This window comes from Talpa europaea, assembly GCF_964194135.1.
Source record: "Talpa europaea genome assembly, chromosome: 8".
Taxonomy (NCBI): Eukaryota; Metazoa; Chordata; class Mammalia; order Eulipotyphla; family Talpidae; genus Talpa; species Talpa europaea.
In genome coordinates, this window is record NC_140075.1 from 69,377,117 (window position 1) to 69,393,988 (window position 16,872).

The 16,872-nt window shown below is 37.8% G+C and overlaps 1 protein-coding gene across 1 annotated transcript in view; it reads left to right on the top strand.

Annotated features, from left to right (window-relative positions):
* Nucleotides 1-16,872, top strand: part of AKAP6 (A-kinase anchoring protein 6) — a gene marked incomplete at its 3' end in the record, with an annotated part of 338,178 nt that overhangs the window by 114,511 nt on the left and 206,795 nt on the right. The window lies entirely within an intron of this gene.

A 16,872-nucleotide genomic window follows, 5' to 3' on the forward strand; every position in this document is an offset into this window, starting at 1 on the left:
CTCCATCATTTTTGTAGCTATGTGGGTTTTTTAGCATAATTAATACAACTGTCACTGCACTCGTCCCTGTGCATGGGGACAACCATGGAGCGGAAGTGGAAAACACTTGGATGAATGTGCTTCTGAATATGTTAGAAGCAAGAATTATAGACTGGGGGACATTTGATGAACCTCATGAGGTTTTTACTGAATGCTTCAAATGGCCGATATCAATTATGAAGGGGTGGAAACCAAGTAGTGGAGTGTGATAAAGCATGAAGAAAAAGCACGTTGTCATAGGAAATGAAAATTCAAGCTTTAAGGATCTCATCTTTATTCCTTTCACCAATAGCATAAAATTGACAAAGGCAATGAACACGAATCCTTGGGTACCCAACTGTGGGGTTGATTTTCTGCCCCTCTTACACACACAGAATTTGGATGGAGTAAATACTATGTGGGAGTCCTACATGACTGCAGTTTTCCAGGTTTCCAGAACTGTTGTCTGTAATGTTAAGTAAGAGAAAGATGGTGAGGGGTGGGGAGCTGTAGAGAGAGGGAGAGAGAGAAGAGGGGAAAGAGGATGTTTTAATTTTTTGTTATTTATGTTTTACATTGTGTTTTATATCATTGCAAGAAAAAAGTCTCAAAGTCCTAATGCTGCATGCAAATAGCCTTGTGGATGATGAAGAATGGCAAAACTATGTGGTAGAGGATGAATGTATTGCTTTCGGTTTTGGAGACCTGTGTTGATGGTGTGAAAATGCCAGTGACCTAACCACCTCTCTTGTACAAGGATTTTAACTACTGCCCTGAGTACTCAATTCTCTATTGAGTAGAGCCTTTTTATTATTTTTTTAAAGAGGGCATTTCATAATAGCAAGATAAAGATATTCAGTGCTTTATAATGTAAATTGTATTAATTAGAATGTCAACTTTTCACTGGCATTGTTCTGACAGAAATTCTAATCTGTGTTTAAACAGGAGTATATGAACTTTATTTCACATTAAGTGTGCTGTCTTAATTTCTCTTGATTTAATATTTTATGGAAAATACACACTCAGTTTTGAGGTCCCAGAGGGCATGGGGACATAAAAGGCACCTAAACCCTAGGCTGTTTATTGAAAACCAGACTATGAACCAAGGTCTCCCTTCTCTTTGGAAGTTGAGTGATATGGCCCCTTTGTAACTAGTGTGCATCCCTGTTTTCAAATCCACATTACAGAGTCCCTCTCAGCATCCCTGTGCTGGCCTCTGCTTTACTCTAGCCCAGTGCTATCTGCTATCTCTGATGAAGTATTATTCTATATTGTACTGTCCAATATAGGAGCCACTAACCATCTGACTCTACTGCACTCTTGAAATGTGGCCAGTGCACATGAGGAAATTAATTTACATTTAAATTTAAATTGCCAGTTGTGACTTATGATTATTATATTTCTGGCCTTATAAACTGTAGAACTCCTTAAAGCTGACCATAATGAATTGCAGGTATCCCTACCTGCCTCATAATGACATTCTCATCCAATATGTGGAAACCATCATCCCCTTTGTTGTGGATCTCTAACCTAGAGCAAAGATCCTTCTTAAAATATTTATCTCCTAATGGATAGTCTTGTTTCATATACTAACCAAAACTTTCTTGAGTGGGTTTTTTTCTCTAATCATGTCTGGTTAGATTGGTTGGAACACAGATAAAATAGGAACATCTTTATCTCTGCTTTGTAAATAGTCAGGAACTGCAGTCTCCAGACTTGCTCACTGAATGTTAAGTTACAATATCAAATTTCAATTTTAAAATTATGAAGACTACTGTTTACTGTTTAACAATTACTAAAAATCCAGTGTGCGTGGATCGCCGTTGAGTGATACTCAAGGACAATTATGAGCAGTCACTGTTCAGCTGCGTGCTGTGCCTGTTATTCTCCACACGGCCTGTTAAAACACCTTTCAAACAAACTCTGAGTTACTCCATTTCCATAAGTACCTGCATTGTCCTCTGATAAACATTATTATTTATATTTATTTCCTTACTATGCTGTTTAGTTAATGTTAAATTATTCTTCTAAAGAGAAGGCCAAGAAAGAAAACAAAAAACACCACCCCCAACAACTCGCTTTTCATAAACAAAGCATATGGTTATGTTTTAGGATTTATATACCTTAGTGCATTTTGCACAAATTATTGCTATTACTTTTTGAGTGGGCAAGTGGCATTTGCAAAATTATCCACTATGTAGAGATAGCAACACGAGTTTCTTTAAATATCTATATAGATTCTGTAATTCAGCATTAAATCAACAGATGTGTAAGCTTCTGTGTTGAGTTTTTTCCTGATTTAATAATATGTTAGGATAGTTGGCACCCTGCAGTGTTTATTTTAAAGAAAAATAAATATTAAAAACAATAACAAAAGTTGTACATTTATATTTTGATGCTTAATTCAATTATTTTCCATGATGGTAACCAAGGGTTTTTACCAACACAAATCAATTAAAGCCTCACAATACCTTTTTGAGAGATATGAAGGAGCTTTATTTTAACTGTAAGAAATACTGTGAAATTGCAATGATACATCAATGATTTTCCATGATAATTAATCATCTGCTTGCAACCTGGCTGCTCCTTTCAAAAATACAATTCCTATCTTCCAAGAAAATGACATTTTCAGGAAAATGTCATTCTGGAAAGGTATTTTGTTAGTATTGAGCATATTGAATATCTTTCTTATTTGAAAACCACTTTAAAAATAGCATTGTTTATAAATGTTCTTGGAGAGTCTCACTTTTCATTCACCTCTGTTCACTTATTCTTTTTTTTAGCTTTGATTTATAATTGACATATAATAAATTGTATATATTTAAAATACACAATTTTACAAGTTTTTACAGATGTGTATACCCATGAAACCATTTCCACAATCACAAAAGTGAACAAATCTATCACTTCCAAGAGCTTCCTCACAACAATTTGTAATTCTTCCCTCCCTCCTCCTTGACCTCTCCTGAATACCTAAGCAATCATTCACCTGCTTTCTATCATTATTAGGGTTAGTTTGTACTTTCAAGAGTTTTATGTAAATGGAATCAAATAGCATGTACTTTCTTTGTCACTTCTTTTGGTCTGGCTTCTGTCATCCAGCATACTTATTTTGATGGTTCAAGTGTCAGTCATTCATTCCTTTTGATTGTGGCATAATAGTCCACTGTATGGATATACCACAATTTATATACCCCTCCATCTGTTGAGGTACATTTAGATTGTTTCTCCTACTGCTGTTTCTATCGACTAAAGAAGCAAAAATTTATTAAAAAACTACATTTGAGTAGAAGCATCATATATAGTTTCTAGCAGACTATTTAGATTTTTTTATCCCTTCAAAAGAATAGTATCTTCAGGGTTAGGGTAGAGCAAGCAAGCAACTCTGCCCACCCCCTACCCTGAGATTTTATTTCATATTCATTTGCTTCTGAAAAGAACTCTCATAAATAGTTTCTCTGCATAAATAGTTTCTATAGGACATCATATCACATGCAATCAATTGTAGGAAAACAAACCAGGAATTCCTTTATCTATAGCCAGGCAGAATATCAGGTAGGAGAAAACAAAGTCAAACTATGCAGATAGCTGTACAAGATTTAGAAAAAGGAAAAAAAAATATTACATACAAGGGTTTGGCTTCAACTTAGGAAATGAATTTGTATAGGTATTACCATGACATGCTGGATAATTGGTAACAACCATATAAAAACAGCCTTGGAAGAACAAACATTCTTTTTTTTAATTAATTATTTAAAAAAAAATTTTACAAGATCTGGGGTACAGTCCAGAGGTACAGGAGGGTGAGAGGATTCACAGCACAGCTTCACAGTGCTGTGCTCAACCAGCTGTGCCATTGGGAAGGTCCCAAAGAACAATATTCTTAATTCTGTTTGATGGATGAGAAAACATGGAGAGAAATGGTTAAAGTGAATTCATATATATTATGCACTTATGAGTGCTAGGTAGTTATTTAGGTGCTAGGAGTACTTGATGAATGAATTTGGCTTCTTTCTTTGGGGAGTTTGCAATCTAAGCTAGATGACTATAGGTTAAATGTAGTCATCTATAGACCCTTAAGTGAAAAATGTAATATAATTTTGATCAGTAAACTTCATGTGGGAAAGCAAAGTAATGTTTGCAGCTCAGAGAAATGTTTATTGATTTTTCTTTAGGGTAGGTAATGTTCAAAATGGTAATCTGATACAACTTCATGGACCATGTATATGACTTGTTGGCTAGGAAGGGAAGAGAGGAGATGGGAGGACATGTTATGGGCAGGTACGGAGGTGTGGTAAATCATGGCGTATGGCTGAGTCTAGGTTGGAGTCTCGCTGTTTGGAGCCAGGTGGTAAAGGAGATTGAATGTCTTCTTCTTTTTTTTTTTTAATAATTAATTTTATTTTTATATTCTCCATAAAATTGCAACCCCCCATTCTGACCCCAATCCCTCCCCTCCCACCCCCACCCCCCACCCCCCAAAAAGTATCTCTGGTTCATAGTTTTTTGTTGATTTTGATTTTCACTTTCTTATAGTTATTCATTTTCCTGGTCCCTTATTTAAGTTTTCTAGATTCCTGCTATGAGTGAGACCATCCGGTATTTTTCTTTTTCTTTTTGGCTTATTTTGCTGAGCATGATCCCTTCCAGTGCCATCCATGTTGCTGCAAATTGCATGTGCTTATCTTTTTTGAATGCTGAGTAATATTCCATGGTATATATGTACCACATCTTCTTGATCCATTCATCTATTTTTGGGCATTTGGGCTGTTTCCAAAGCTTAGCTATTGTAAATAGTGCTGCTATAAACATAGGGGTGCAGGTGCTCTTTGGAATTGATGTTTGTGTCCTTTGGGTAAATACCTAGGAGTGGAATTGCTGGATCATATGGAAGCTCTATGTTTAGTAGGTCCAGAAATCTCCACACAGCTCTCCATAATGGTTGGACCAGTTTACACTCCCACCAACAGTGCAGAAGAGTTCCTTTTTCTCCACACCCTCGCCAACATTTGTTATTGCTAGTTTTTTTAATATGTGCCATTCTCACTGGTGTAAGATGGTATCTCATGGTAGTTTTGATTTGCATTTCCCTGATTACAAGTGATGTTGAACATTTTTTCATATGCCTGTTGGCCATTGAACTTTTCTCTGGGGACAATGGGGATTCAATGAAGGTTTGATTTCATTTCAAAGCATAAGAGTGACATGAATCAGTCATACATTCCATAGATGTAAGGTCACCTTGGCATAGATGAATTAAATGAGGGCCAGGGTTTAGATGATACTATAACTATGGACATAATGGAAAGTGGATTAGAATATAGCATTTGAAGGATAGTCTATACATGCAGGCTGTTATCAGTTTCTTTGAAATGCGTTTTTTGGTTAATTAATATATGGATATACTACAAAATTCTAAGGATAGAGAAAACAAAATTGTGAAGAGTCAAAAGTAAGCCTTCTACCTCATTCTTGCCAGTTACCAATTTTCTTTGCTAGAAGCAATCACTGTTCCTCATTAATATCCTCTTAGAGTTATTTCAGGTATTTGAAAACAAATGTATATGTGTATATAACTTTGTTCCCTTAGTTTATGCTATAATTAAAAATCAGTAAATATAGAATTACTTAATCCTTTTTAATAGCTACACAGTGTTCATGCACAGTGAATATGTCATAATTTATTTAACTTGTCTTTTTTGATGGAAACTTAGGTTGTTTATAATCTTTTCCTATCGCAAATAGTGCTTCAGTGAAAATTCTTGGATACTGATCATCTTGCATAAGTATATCCTTTGAGATTTTTTTGGATGTTCAGAGAATGTTTGTACCTTGACTGAAGAAGTCAGGGATGGCTTTGCAGAAAGAGATAATAAAAGATTTAAAACTTAAAAAAAAAGTATATCCTTTGAATAAACACTTAATGTGTGCAATTTTGGGGCCTAAGTTTATGTAAAATTGTCATATAATTAAAAATTGTCCCAGATAGAGATTATACCAGTTTAAGCTCTGCAGTATGTAAGAATGTCTATTTCTGTACATTCTTGCTCTCAGAGAATGTTATCACATCGGTTGGTCTTTGTCCCTTTGATAGTGATGAATGATTATCTCATTGTAGTTTAGTTTATGTAGTATTTTAAGTGGAGTTGAGTACCTCTTCATATTTTTAAGAGTAATTTTTATTTCTTATTTGAGAACTATTTGCTCTGTTCTTAGTCTGTTTTTCTGTTCAGTTGTTGGCCTTTTTCCTCAGGGCTTATGGGGGCTTTGTATGTATTAAAGAAATGAGTCCTTTGTCTGTGATATGAATAGAAAATATTTTTAAAAGAAATTATTTTGGGGGCCCTATCCCACAAAGACATGAAGACACGAATATCTTAATGGCTTGAGGAATTTAAGGTTAATACGATGTTAAGGCCAAAATTACAAGCATATAACAGGTCTGTACTCCCGGCACAAGCACATTCAGATTGCAGTCCTGGGAAGACCAATATGTTCTAGGGAGTTTGCTTACTTAGATACGAATAGAACAAGCTCAAGATCAGGAAGTGTGTGGTTGACTGAGTGGATTAAATGATGTGGTGGCAATGAGAGAAATGGAGAATGTGTAATAGTTTTATATATAAAGAATACAAAAATATGAAAAGCATGTAAAAAGAAGGGAAGAGGTTAGAGAAAGAAGGACAGATTAGAGAGAGGGTCTACAGTTCTCTTTTTGATGTTCTCTCTTGTCTAGTCACAGATCTCAAGACCAATGTCTGTTTTTTCCCATCTCCCCTGAGGTTAATGTCCTTGGGGCTAGCCCAGGAAGGCCTGCTGCCACACCACGACAGCAATCTGACCAAGACTTGAATGTAGTAAAGAGTTTTACTTTCCCTTGGGTGATGAATGTGAATAGTTTGTTCTGTATCCTTTTGGATTTTTTTTTTAAAGATTTATTTATTTATTTTCTACAAGCACTGGGTACAGTCAGAAGTACAGGAGTGTGAGAGAATTCACCAGAGCCAGAGTGGGGAACAGAACAGGCAGACTGACGAAATACACTGCTGAGGGGAGCATCGGGTGCGGCAGGAGAGGTCTGTCACACCATGTGGTACCCTCTTCAGTGGCTGGGGATGGAACTGGTGCTGCAGAGGCTGCGGGCAGCTTCGTAGCCCAGTGCTCAACCACTGCGCCACCAGGGGAGGCCCCTTTTGGATCTTTTTATGTAAAAAATGCATCCATTTTAAGAATTTTTATTGTACTATATTGTTCAACAACTTGCTTTTTGTATCTAAATATGCCTGAGGCATCCTTTTGTGAGTACATGAAGATGTACTACACATTTCAGCAGCTCCTTAATAATTTATAATTTATTGTGTGAATTTGCCACAATTCATTTAATCACTCCCATGATGATAGCCATTTAAGCTGCCTCTTTATGCTTTTGTAAATAATACTGTAGTGAACATTCAGATGTTTCTTTTAAAAAAGATTTATTTATTTATGCATACAAGAACTCGGATACAGGCCAGAGGTGTGGGGGGGGTGAGAGGATTCATCAGAGACAAAGTGGGGAACAGAATAGGCAGATTGAAATACACTGCTGAGGGGAGCAGTGAGCAAGTCAGGAGAGGTCTGCTGAGCCATGTGGGTGGCTCCCTGGCCGGGGATCAAACTAGTGCTGCAGTGGCTGTGGATAGCTTCATAGGTTGCATCTTAACCCCTTGTGCTACCAGGGAGGTCCAACATTCAGATGTTTTTAACACTAGTTGAAAGTCTCTTCCTTGTCCCATTTGTGTCTATCTACAACATCAACTCAGGATCCCCACGTAATAAGAACTTGTTATTCTGTAGCTACAGCATTTGCTCTGAGTCCCAAGAACTGTACAGGGGCCATGTTTGTGTGTGTACAAATTTTGAATCCATGTTTGTTGGGATAGCTTTTAAAGCTCCCCTTTTTGAACTTTGTTGTTCATTTTAGGATTGGTCCCTGCAATTTGAGGTGATTACCACCAGGTGGCACAGAAGCACCAAACTCCTGCACACAGTGCTTATAGCCTTGGTACCCTTCAAGGGTTTAGTTTCTTCCATAGTATATCATTACCCTACGTACTTACAAAAGCAGATTGAATTAAACTAGTAATGTGTCTGGCTAACAAAATCTGAATAAAAATATTTTCATATATTTACCACCTACATTTAGATCTTCATATTGTATCATATTTTTGTTAATAGCTTTCATAAACTGATAAGAAAAACAGTATACTTCTCAGAGTTTTTAGCGATTTTAGAAAAATTCCCAAATTATATTCAGCTGTTTTTCTTTTGCATTCCCTCCTATCTGTACCTGTGATCCACTCGAAGCTAAGAGATGACAGGCTTTCCTTTTCCCCACTGTCTGGTGCCTACCTCTTCTTACCCACCTTTCTCTGCTGCTATAATTGACAGCCCTGGCTCAAACCTGTTGTGCTCCACAAGACCAGCAGCTGCCCCATGATTGTACTGTTTAGCTGATGGAAGGCAGTCAGTTGGTCAGACTTCAGAAGCCTTAGCTGTGTGAATTTGGCTGCTACATCTCTCAGCCCTGCTGAGCAGAGCTGGTGGCCTTGCAGGAGCTTTGAAGTTCCAATAGCTTGTCCCCCTCAATTCCCTTCAGTTTAAGGTAAGTGAGAGTTAGGTAGGGAGCAGCAACCTTACTTCTCTTTGAGAGATTTGAAATACTCAATATCAGCCTTATCCTCCTTCGGTGACTGGGGGATGGAAAGGTCTGCTGGGAATTCAGTGTGCAGGCATTTCGATATCGATGCATGGGGACAGGAGGCTCATTTTGAACATGTGAAAGTCCTGAACCACATCCTTTTGTTCATATAGCTCTAATTCTGTGTATTAAGGAGACAAATAATATTGTCTTTCCTTTTCAGTTGAAAGGAGTCCCTGAACTAACTGTTCAAAGTACCTGAGAAATGTACTTTTTGCCTTACTTAATCTAAGGACTCTTGGGACATAATAATCAGCAGTTCTCAACATTTTGAATATAGACATTTTGCTAATTTATTACGTTATTCTTTTTTAGATGCAATGACTGTTTTAAATTAGAAGGGCAGGGAAACACTGCATTTATTAAGCATTTCCTATTTAGGACACTGGTAGACTAGGCACTGAAGAGACAGTGCACTGGCTGGCCTTGGACAATTGAGGGTTCATGCACAGGAGAAGGACACTTATTTATGGATGAAAATCAGCGTGTGGTCTAATTCACATGAGCCAGGGTGCTGTCACCTACCATCTTTCTCCCTTTGTAGACCTATATATGGATCCTACTTATCTACCGTGTTATATGTGGAATTATAGAATACGGAAATAATTCACTCAGTATAAATTATATTAAGGTAAAAGTTTGAGGCCTGAAACAGATCTGCTGTTGTGAGGGTCAAATCAACATGTCAGATGTAAGGATGCTTTGTTCTGTTTTGGAAGATTTATGTTCATTTTGGAGATCTGAAAACTTGTGGAAGAAGCTTAGGTCTTTCTAGAGAAGTTGAAATTCTCCCCACCCTCTCTCCCTTCACCTGTGACTGTTGCTTTGAGGGATGACTGTGTCTCTTTGGTGTCTCCTGTGACATCCAACCTTGCATATACATACATAATAGATACTAAAAATATCTGCTAAATGAATGAATGAACATTGTAAAAGCAGCATTACAACCATTGTAAGTAGCAAATTATGACTACTATTATAAATCATCAAACAATAACTGAGAATGTCTGCAAGTTAAATTATTTCCTCTGCTATTTCCAAGCCCAAATGGATTCTGGTCACAAAGCTTTCTGGGTATTGTCTGGTACATTTGTGACAAGAAAAACACCTATATAGAGAAAAAAAAATAGGAATGTTTTCAGGATGTAATTTATCCCCTTTGGCAGAAAGCACAAGAAAAATAAAAATGTTCACTCAGATATTAGGAGGTTAAAAAAAATTCCACAGGTTAACGTTACTATTTCAAAATATGAAGGCTGTATGACTAGACAGAATGTTAATGACTTGACATTACAAAATTTATTAAATTTATTTTTAAAGCAGTTTGGTTCCCCCTCTCAAATGCATGAAGCATGTGGGAGTTGAAATAGATCTGCCCCAGGCAGCCAAACAAATTTTTAATGGAACTGGAGTCCTTCAGGGATTGTCCTAAATCCACATAATATTCTTAAGTCCTGGTGTTTGCACTGGGACCTGTATATTGGCAGATGTACGTGTGAATAATATACTTATATCCATCCATCACCTTGGTGACTCCACATCTGTGGGGGCTGCTGCACATCAATTATTCCACCACAGGGGGTAGAGAAATATTTGGGCCAGCATTGACCTCCTTTTCAATCAGAGCCTCAGAACAGTGTGTTCTGGAAGTCAAATGGTCCCTTTAGACAGAACCTCTGTTTGAGAATGCATTTAGCCTAATGTGGCCATGCTGAGAAGTCAATGTGATTACCTGTGCCAAGTGTGGAGGTGGCAGCCAGAAAGACAAGTGAAAATTTGGTTACTAAAAAGCACCATGAACATTCAGGATCTCTGCCACCTACCTAATTCTCACATAAGATCTTAGCAAGCCTATCAGGAAGTCAGCCTTAGCAAAATATATTTACTTCCTACAAACATGTACAGCTGTTTGTTGCAAAGAAATTGTGATTTGTTTGATGAGCTAAATTCACATTCAAATGCTTAGAATTATTTTGATTATCTGAGGTTTCAGGAAGAAAGTCTTCTCAGCATGAGGATTTTTGTCTTTATATCTTAATGTCTTTTTTTTTTTTAAGGAAACAGTTTTTGTAGTGTTTATCTTTTTTGTTGTAAACTTAGAACTTCTTAAGAGTGTACAGTGCTTTTAATCTGTTGGAGCTTCTGATTTTATACCTAGAGGTGCGTGGTGGGTTGTCATAACTAACATGTCAATAAAGAATGTGGCCACTTCATTTGGTGGGGAGGTATACAATTGTGGTGGTAGTTGACCATTTGTTTAATTAGGTGGTAAGTACCATATGATGAAAAGGTAAAGTTAAATTGATGATTTGGGCTATCTCAGCCAGGGTACAGTTTACATGGCAATTACACTAGGATCATCTAAGTGTAATTGGCAAGTAATTTTGTAAGCGAGGGAACATGACAGCTCATTTACATGGTGTTCACTGAGTAAAATTTGGGGACATTTATCAACCACTTCCAAGTGAAGAGTAATTGCACCAATATCTTCCCAAATGCTATAGGCAGTTTCAATGATACTTGGAGTTTTTGAATCTTCATTCACTTGCTCCCTGAACATTTGTTAGGTGTGTGTTCTGTGTCAGGACTGTCCTAGGCACCGAGGATACAAAAAGATGAATAATAAAGCAGTTTACTCTCAAGGAACTCATGGGTGGGAAGCAGAGAGCCATCATTAATAGTTACACAACAATGTAGTAAGTAGAGGATTGAACTCTACACAGGTACTGTGGCTGCTGAGGAGGGGAAACCAGGAGAATGGAAGATGGTCAGGGAAGACTTGCTAACGAGGGTGACACCTGAGATGACTTTTAAAGAATGAGTAGGACTTAGCCAGGGGAAGGAGAAAAGAACTTACATGGCAGGGGTGCCAGCAAGAACAGTGTCTTATGGGAGCAAGACTGCCAGTCTGAGCCGGAAACTTTAAGTAATTCAGGCACATTTAAAAGCAGACTTGGGGACCAAGAAGCAGACTTGACTGGGATCTTAGAAGACAGGACTTTAGCCTTGGGGAGGGTTTACGAAGAGGAGTCTCTTTATAGATGGAGAATGTTGTTTTGTAGACAGACAATTTTGTTTAATAAAGTGCTTTTATTTTATTTTATATTACAATATGCCAGACTCTGTTCTATAGTTTTCAATGCATTTCTTCCTCACAGCAACCCACAAAGTAGGCACTAACATGTCCCCTCTCTACAGATGAAGAAATGGGGTACAGTGGTTGCCCCAGGTTACACAGTAGGAGATACAAGAACCAGGATTTGAACCTAGGCTGTTGAGTCTTGGAGCTCAGGCTTCTCACCAATGTTCCATATGTCACAGGCCTCTTGACGCAACCAACTGCAGCTCCATGTTTGTAAGATGTGCTTCCTCATCTCTGCTGCCCCACTAGAAGATGAGCTGTGAGGATGGAGAACATATTCATCTTGTTCACAGCCACATCCTCCAAGTTTAGGACAATGCTTGTACCTTCACAGGCACACCACAAATAAAGAATAAATGTGGTTTTGACTGGAGGCTGGTGAGGTCAACCTGGCAAGGAATGCCAATGAGGGCCTGAATCTAGAGCAGTGTTAGTCAATATGGAGAGGTGAGGACAGGGAAATAAATTGGCAGGGCTTGATGATTGATTGTATGTGCGGTTTTTGTTGGCATATTCTCACAATGCTTCTGATTTCCAACTCCTACACTGGAGGCAAGAATTGGCAAAGAATCTTAAGCAGAGGGAAACTCGTACTGCTCTTCACAGTGCTCTTAAATTCCTGAGAAGAAATGTTGCAGACTCAGGATGAGAAGTTAGAAGAGACTTCCCTGGAGATGGTTAAAAATAGAATGGACACATCTGCCTGGGATGGTTGAGGGACAGAGCTGCCCTGGGGTAGATGAGTGGTTAGATGGCCTTTGGGATTCTTACCCTTTTGAAAATTCTCTGGTTTAGAATAAATAAAAATTCTCCCAAGCCACCCATCCCAACTGCCTGGCTTAAAGATAAAATCAAAGTGTCCAAAGACTGGAAAATATTGAGTCCAAATGCCTGCATTGTAGCAAAGGAAACAGAAGCCCAGAAGGGTTAGACCACTGATCTGAGGGCATACACCTAAGGCTAAAGGAAGACCCAGACCACTGGCTTCTCAGTCAGTGCTCATCCTTCCCTGCATCTCAGTGGGCAGCATGTCTGGTGCCACTTGTGGGCAGACCAGTGCTGGGTGGTGACACAAAAGCAGAGGTAACCCGTTATCTGCACACGAGGAGTTCAGAGAGCCTCAAAATAATGTCACTTTTCATCTGAAAATGCCATAAAGTACCATGTAGCCCAAAAATATCTGGAAAATAGAAAAAGTAAATTTAAAAGTCTGCAATGATTTTTCTTGGTCCCACTCATTTCCAGGCACTGCTTCAATGCCTTACATTCATTATCTCTACTTCTGACAAGACAGAAGTTAGGTAATACTCTTATTTTATGTTTTGGAAAGCTTGTGCGCTGACAACTCATTTCATAAGACCAGATGATCTTAACTCCAGGTCTTACTGCACAAATGGTGTTAACATTTTGTTATATTTCCTACCTGGACTATTTATTTATGTAACTATTTTTATCATAGATAGTTTTGAATCTTCATTTTTTGTTGTTGCTTGTAATGTAATCTATGTATTTTTTCAAGTGATTTCTTTGTCTTTATTTAAATGGCTGTATCAAGTTTTTAGGAGGTTCTTAAAGAAATGTTTAATCATAAAGATCTTTCCATTCTTGGCATTTGGGAGGTTTATTTTATATTTTTGAGGACCAGTACAACTGGCCATCCTTTATGGATGCTATGTGAGAGGAGAAGAGAAATTACCAGACTCTGCACAGGGGAGTATGGCTTTCTTCCCCACCAAGAAACCCTCTGGGAACACAGGATGGTAGGAGCCAGGCAGCGATAGCCTGAGGCAGGTAGCAGGTGACTTTTCAAGCCTCTGCTTTTTTGACTGAACACACATTCTTCTTCCTGCCCTTGTAAAAAGACAAGTTTTCATTTTCTTAGGGTAGTAAAAATCTTTTGTGTGAAGAAAAAGTGTCATCAAGTGTCTTATTCATCAGCATATATACCATCTCTTTAAAATGACAGGGGGAGTAAAAGTTCATCAGTTCAATATGTCTTTCACATTTGGAGACTCCTGACTAATAACCTCTGGTATTTATCATCAGAACAGCCAAAGAACTAAATTCTGGCACATCCTGCTCTCACGCACTGAGAAAAACTTGAAAAAGACCGAAGATTTTCTCTATTTTTCCTTCTTCCATTCATTTGGAGAAAAAGCATACCTTTTTTTAATTAAAAAAAATATGAGCATGCAGAAACATCTGGCCTATATTATCATAGCAGCCTCTTAAATAGCCTTTTTGTCTCCCGGCTGCCCTTTTAAAATTGACTTTATACAACAGTCAGAAAGATCATTCTAGATCAAGAACTGCACCGGTCACTCTCCATTGCTGTTGGTATCTTCTTCCATGACACTTTCATGGCTCTGGAAGTTTCGTACCATGTGTCACTGAGGTTCCCTGCTTGTACCCTGTCCCAGAAACACCAAGTTGTTTGTGGTTGGTTTCCTGCTACCTGCAACAATAAAGGCTGTTTCCAGGCCCTCATGCAAATTAGTTCTTTCTCCTCAAGCTCTATCTCAGGCTCTGCAGAGCCTGGCTTCCAACTTGGGCTTCCACAACACCTGCTTACACTAAGTACAGTCACAATCTTGTTTTTATTTGACCAGGGTGATAAGTTCATTTTAAAAATTGAATATCATTGGGCAGGGCATATCCCTGTTCAGTTTGCTTAAGTCCCCCACCACTCTCTATTACACACCAAATCTTAATTACATATTTATTCTATGCTGAGTCATATAAGTTTAAAAAAAATTTATTGAGGTAACATTGGTTTAAATAATTGTTTCATATAAGATTATTCATTTTCTGATTTCTTTTACCTGATCATCTATAAACTGCTTCCATCAAGATTGTAGATTGTTAACTTTTGGATCTATAGTCCTAGCATAGATTCCTCAATATATTATATTAATTTACACTTTAAAAAACCTAAAATTAGGTCAGAAAAGGCTCAATATCTCCTTTCAGCCATTTTGTTATTTGCAAATATAAGATTCACGGGCCAGAGTGGACTTGTGTCTGTTAGTGGCTGACACTGGCAGTGTTCTTTGGGGGTGGCTGAAAGTATATGTTCATGATGTGATGCTTCTAGGGCTGAGCCACATTGGATCCTTAAACCTCTGAATGTGGTTATGATTTTTCCCACTATGTCCTGTACCAGGAGATCCATATCCTTATAATCCCTCATGAGTAATCATTCTTCACATTTGTCATAGTTTTGTTTCCACAGAGGCATACATTGCCTTGGTTTCATTTCAGGTCCACACACTCCCATCAAATGGCTCCTAGGACATTTGAATATAGTAGAATTAGATGTAGTATTTTACTTGTGTTACAAAGTCTGATCATAATCAAAGTATAATCAGCATATTACCCTGAAGTTGGGCCCTGCCAAAAGGTAATGTACTCAGTTCTATGGAGACTGGTGAGGCTGAGATTGCAGTAATGGATGTATCCACTGGTCAGTCTGACATGTCATCTTTTTGATTCAGTTCTTTGCTTACTGTAGTTTCCATTTCCTTAGTTATTCTATTCTAGATGTTTAGTTACTTGCTGCTTTAAAGACACTAAAAATGATCCAGTGTCTCACTGGACCCCAAATTACTCATATTTGTGGAATTTTACATAATCAGTGACATAGGACTGCACTGCCTGCCTGTGGCAATGTTGTTGCCATAAGTCAATCTCCAGAGAATGCCCTGCATTTTCAGGAAGTGCTGTGGATATTGTAGAGGGGCTCTTGTATAACATAAGGCATTGCTGAGGAAACTTGTTAGTGGCACAAGAATGGAAATGTATGTAAGTATCAAGTTTGAAGGACAAAATTAAGTAAATAAAACCCTTTTATCTAAGTTTCCTTCCTTAGGGAAAAGATGGGGGCAAAATGGGGAGGGCTTTCTATGGAATACTTTAGCAAGTGGAAACTTCACTGACTGTTTTGTTAGTGTACCCTCTTGATTGCCTTCTCATAGTCCCCATTGTAAATTCCTTAGTTAACATAGTGAATGGGTAATGGGTACACCTGAAAGCCGAGCAATGGTGTACCCAGTGGGTAATGGTTTTATCAACTGGTTCTTTTCTATAGCATCAAACCTATCAGCTTATCATTTTTCCTAATAATAAATACTTTATTTCCTCCAAATCAATTGCTTCCAAATAATTTTGAGTCAGAAACAGATACAGCTGCATCTATTCTATACTCTTGGTTCCAATTATGTTAAATTACACAACTTACTCATAAGTTCTTAGGTTTTTTCTTTTGCTGAGACATAGACCTGACATACACCTGTGGAAACTCATGATTACCAAACATTCAGCACAAGTCAGTTATAAGTAAACAGAGAAGTAAAGAGAGCACGAAGCTAAATATGACATCTCTAGAATAGGTTTTCCCCCCAAATTTTGGCATCCCTAAGTTGATCTCAAGTGTTTTCCTTTCCCGTCCCTTCTGCCTGAAACACATGTACACCTCATTCTGCATGGCATCATTTCACACTTGAGGATTTCCACTTCAGAGGTAAGATGTACACAGACATATATTGACTATAAATTTAAAATATTTAATTTTTCATAGAAATTACATTGTTTGGATTGACCAGAAGCATCAGGCTTTCCATACACTGCAGTATCTTATTCAACTAAATACCCATAGCTGAAAGAAGAAATAGTAAACAACCCATAGGAAAATCTAACATTGTCCATTTCTGTTACATTCAGCTGAAAATTTATTCTTATGCCTCTACTCAGATAAAATGATAAATAAGTTTGGAGTCAGTTTTTTTTTTTTTTTTTGGGTCAAAATTCTTATGCTTCCTGGCCCAATCTGCCTGTCCCTATCTCCTTCACTTCCAACTTCTTTTAATTATTCTGCTTCTATCCTCTGAATTTTAATAGACTCATATCCACTAAGAAAAGGAGAGCCCAAACTCACACTGACCATCCAAGATGACTTAGTCTGCACTTCGTATTC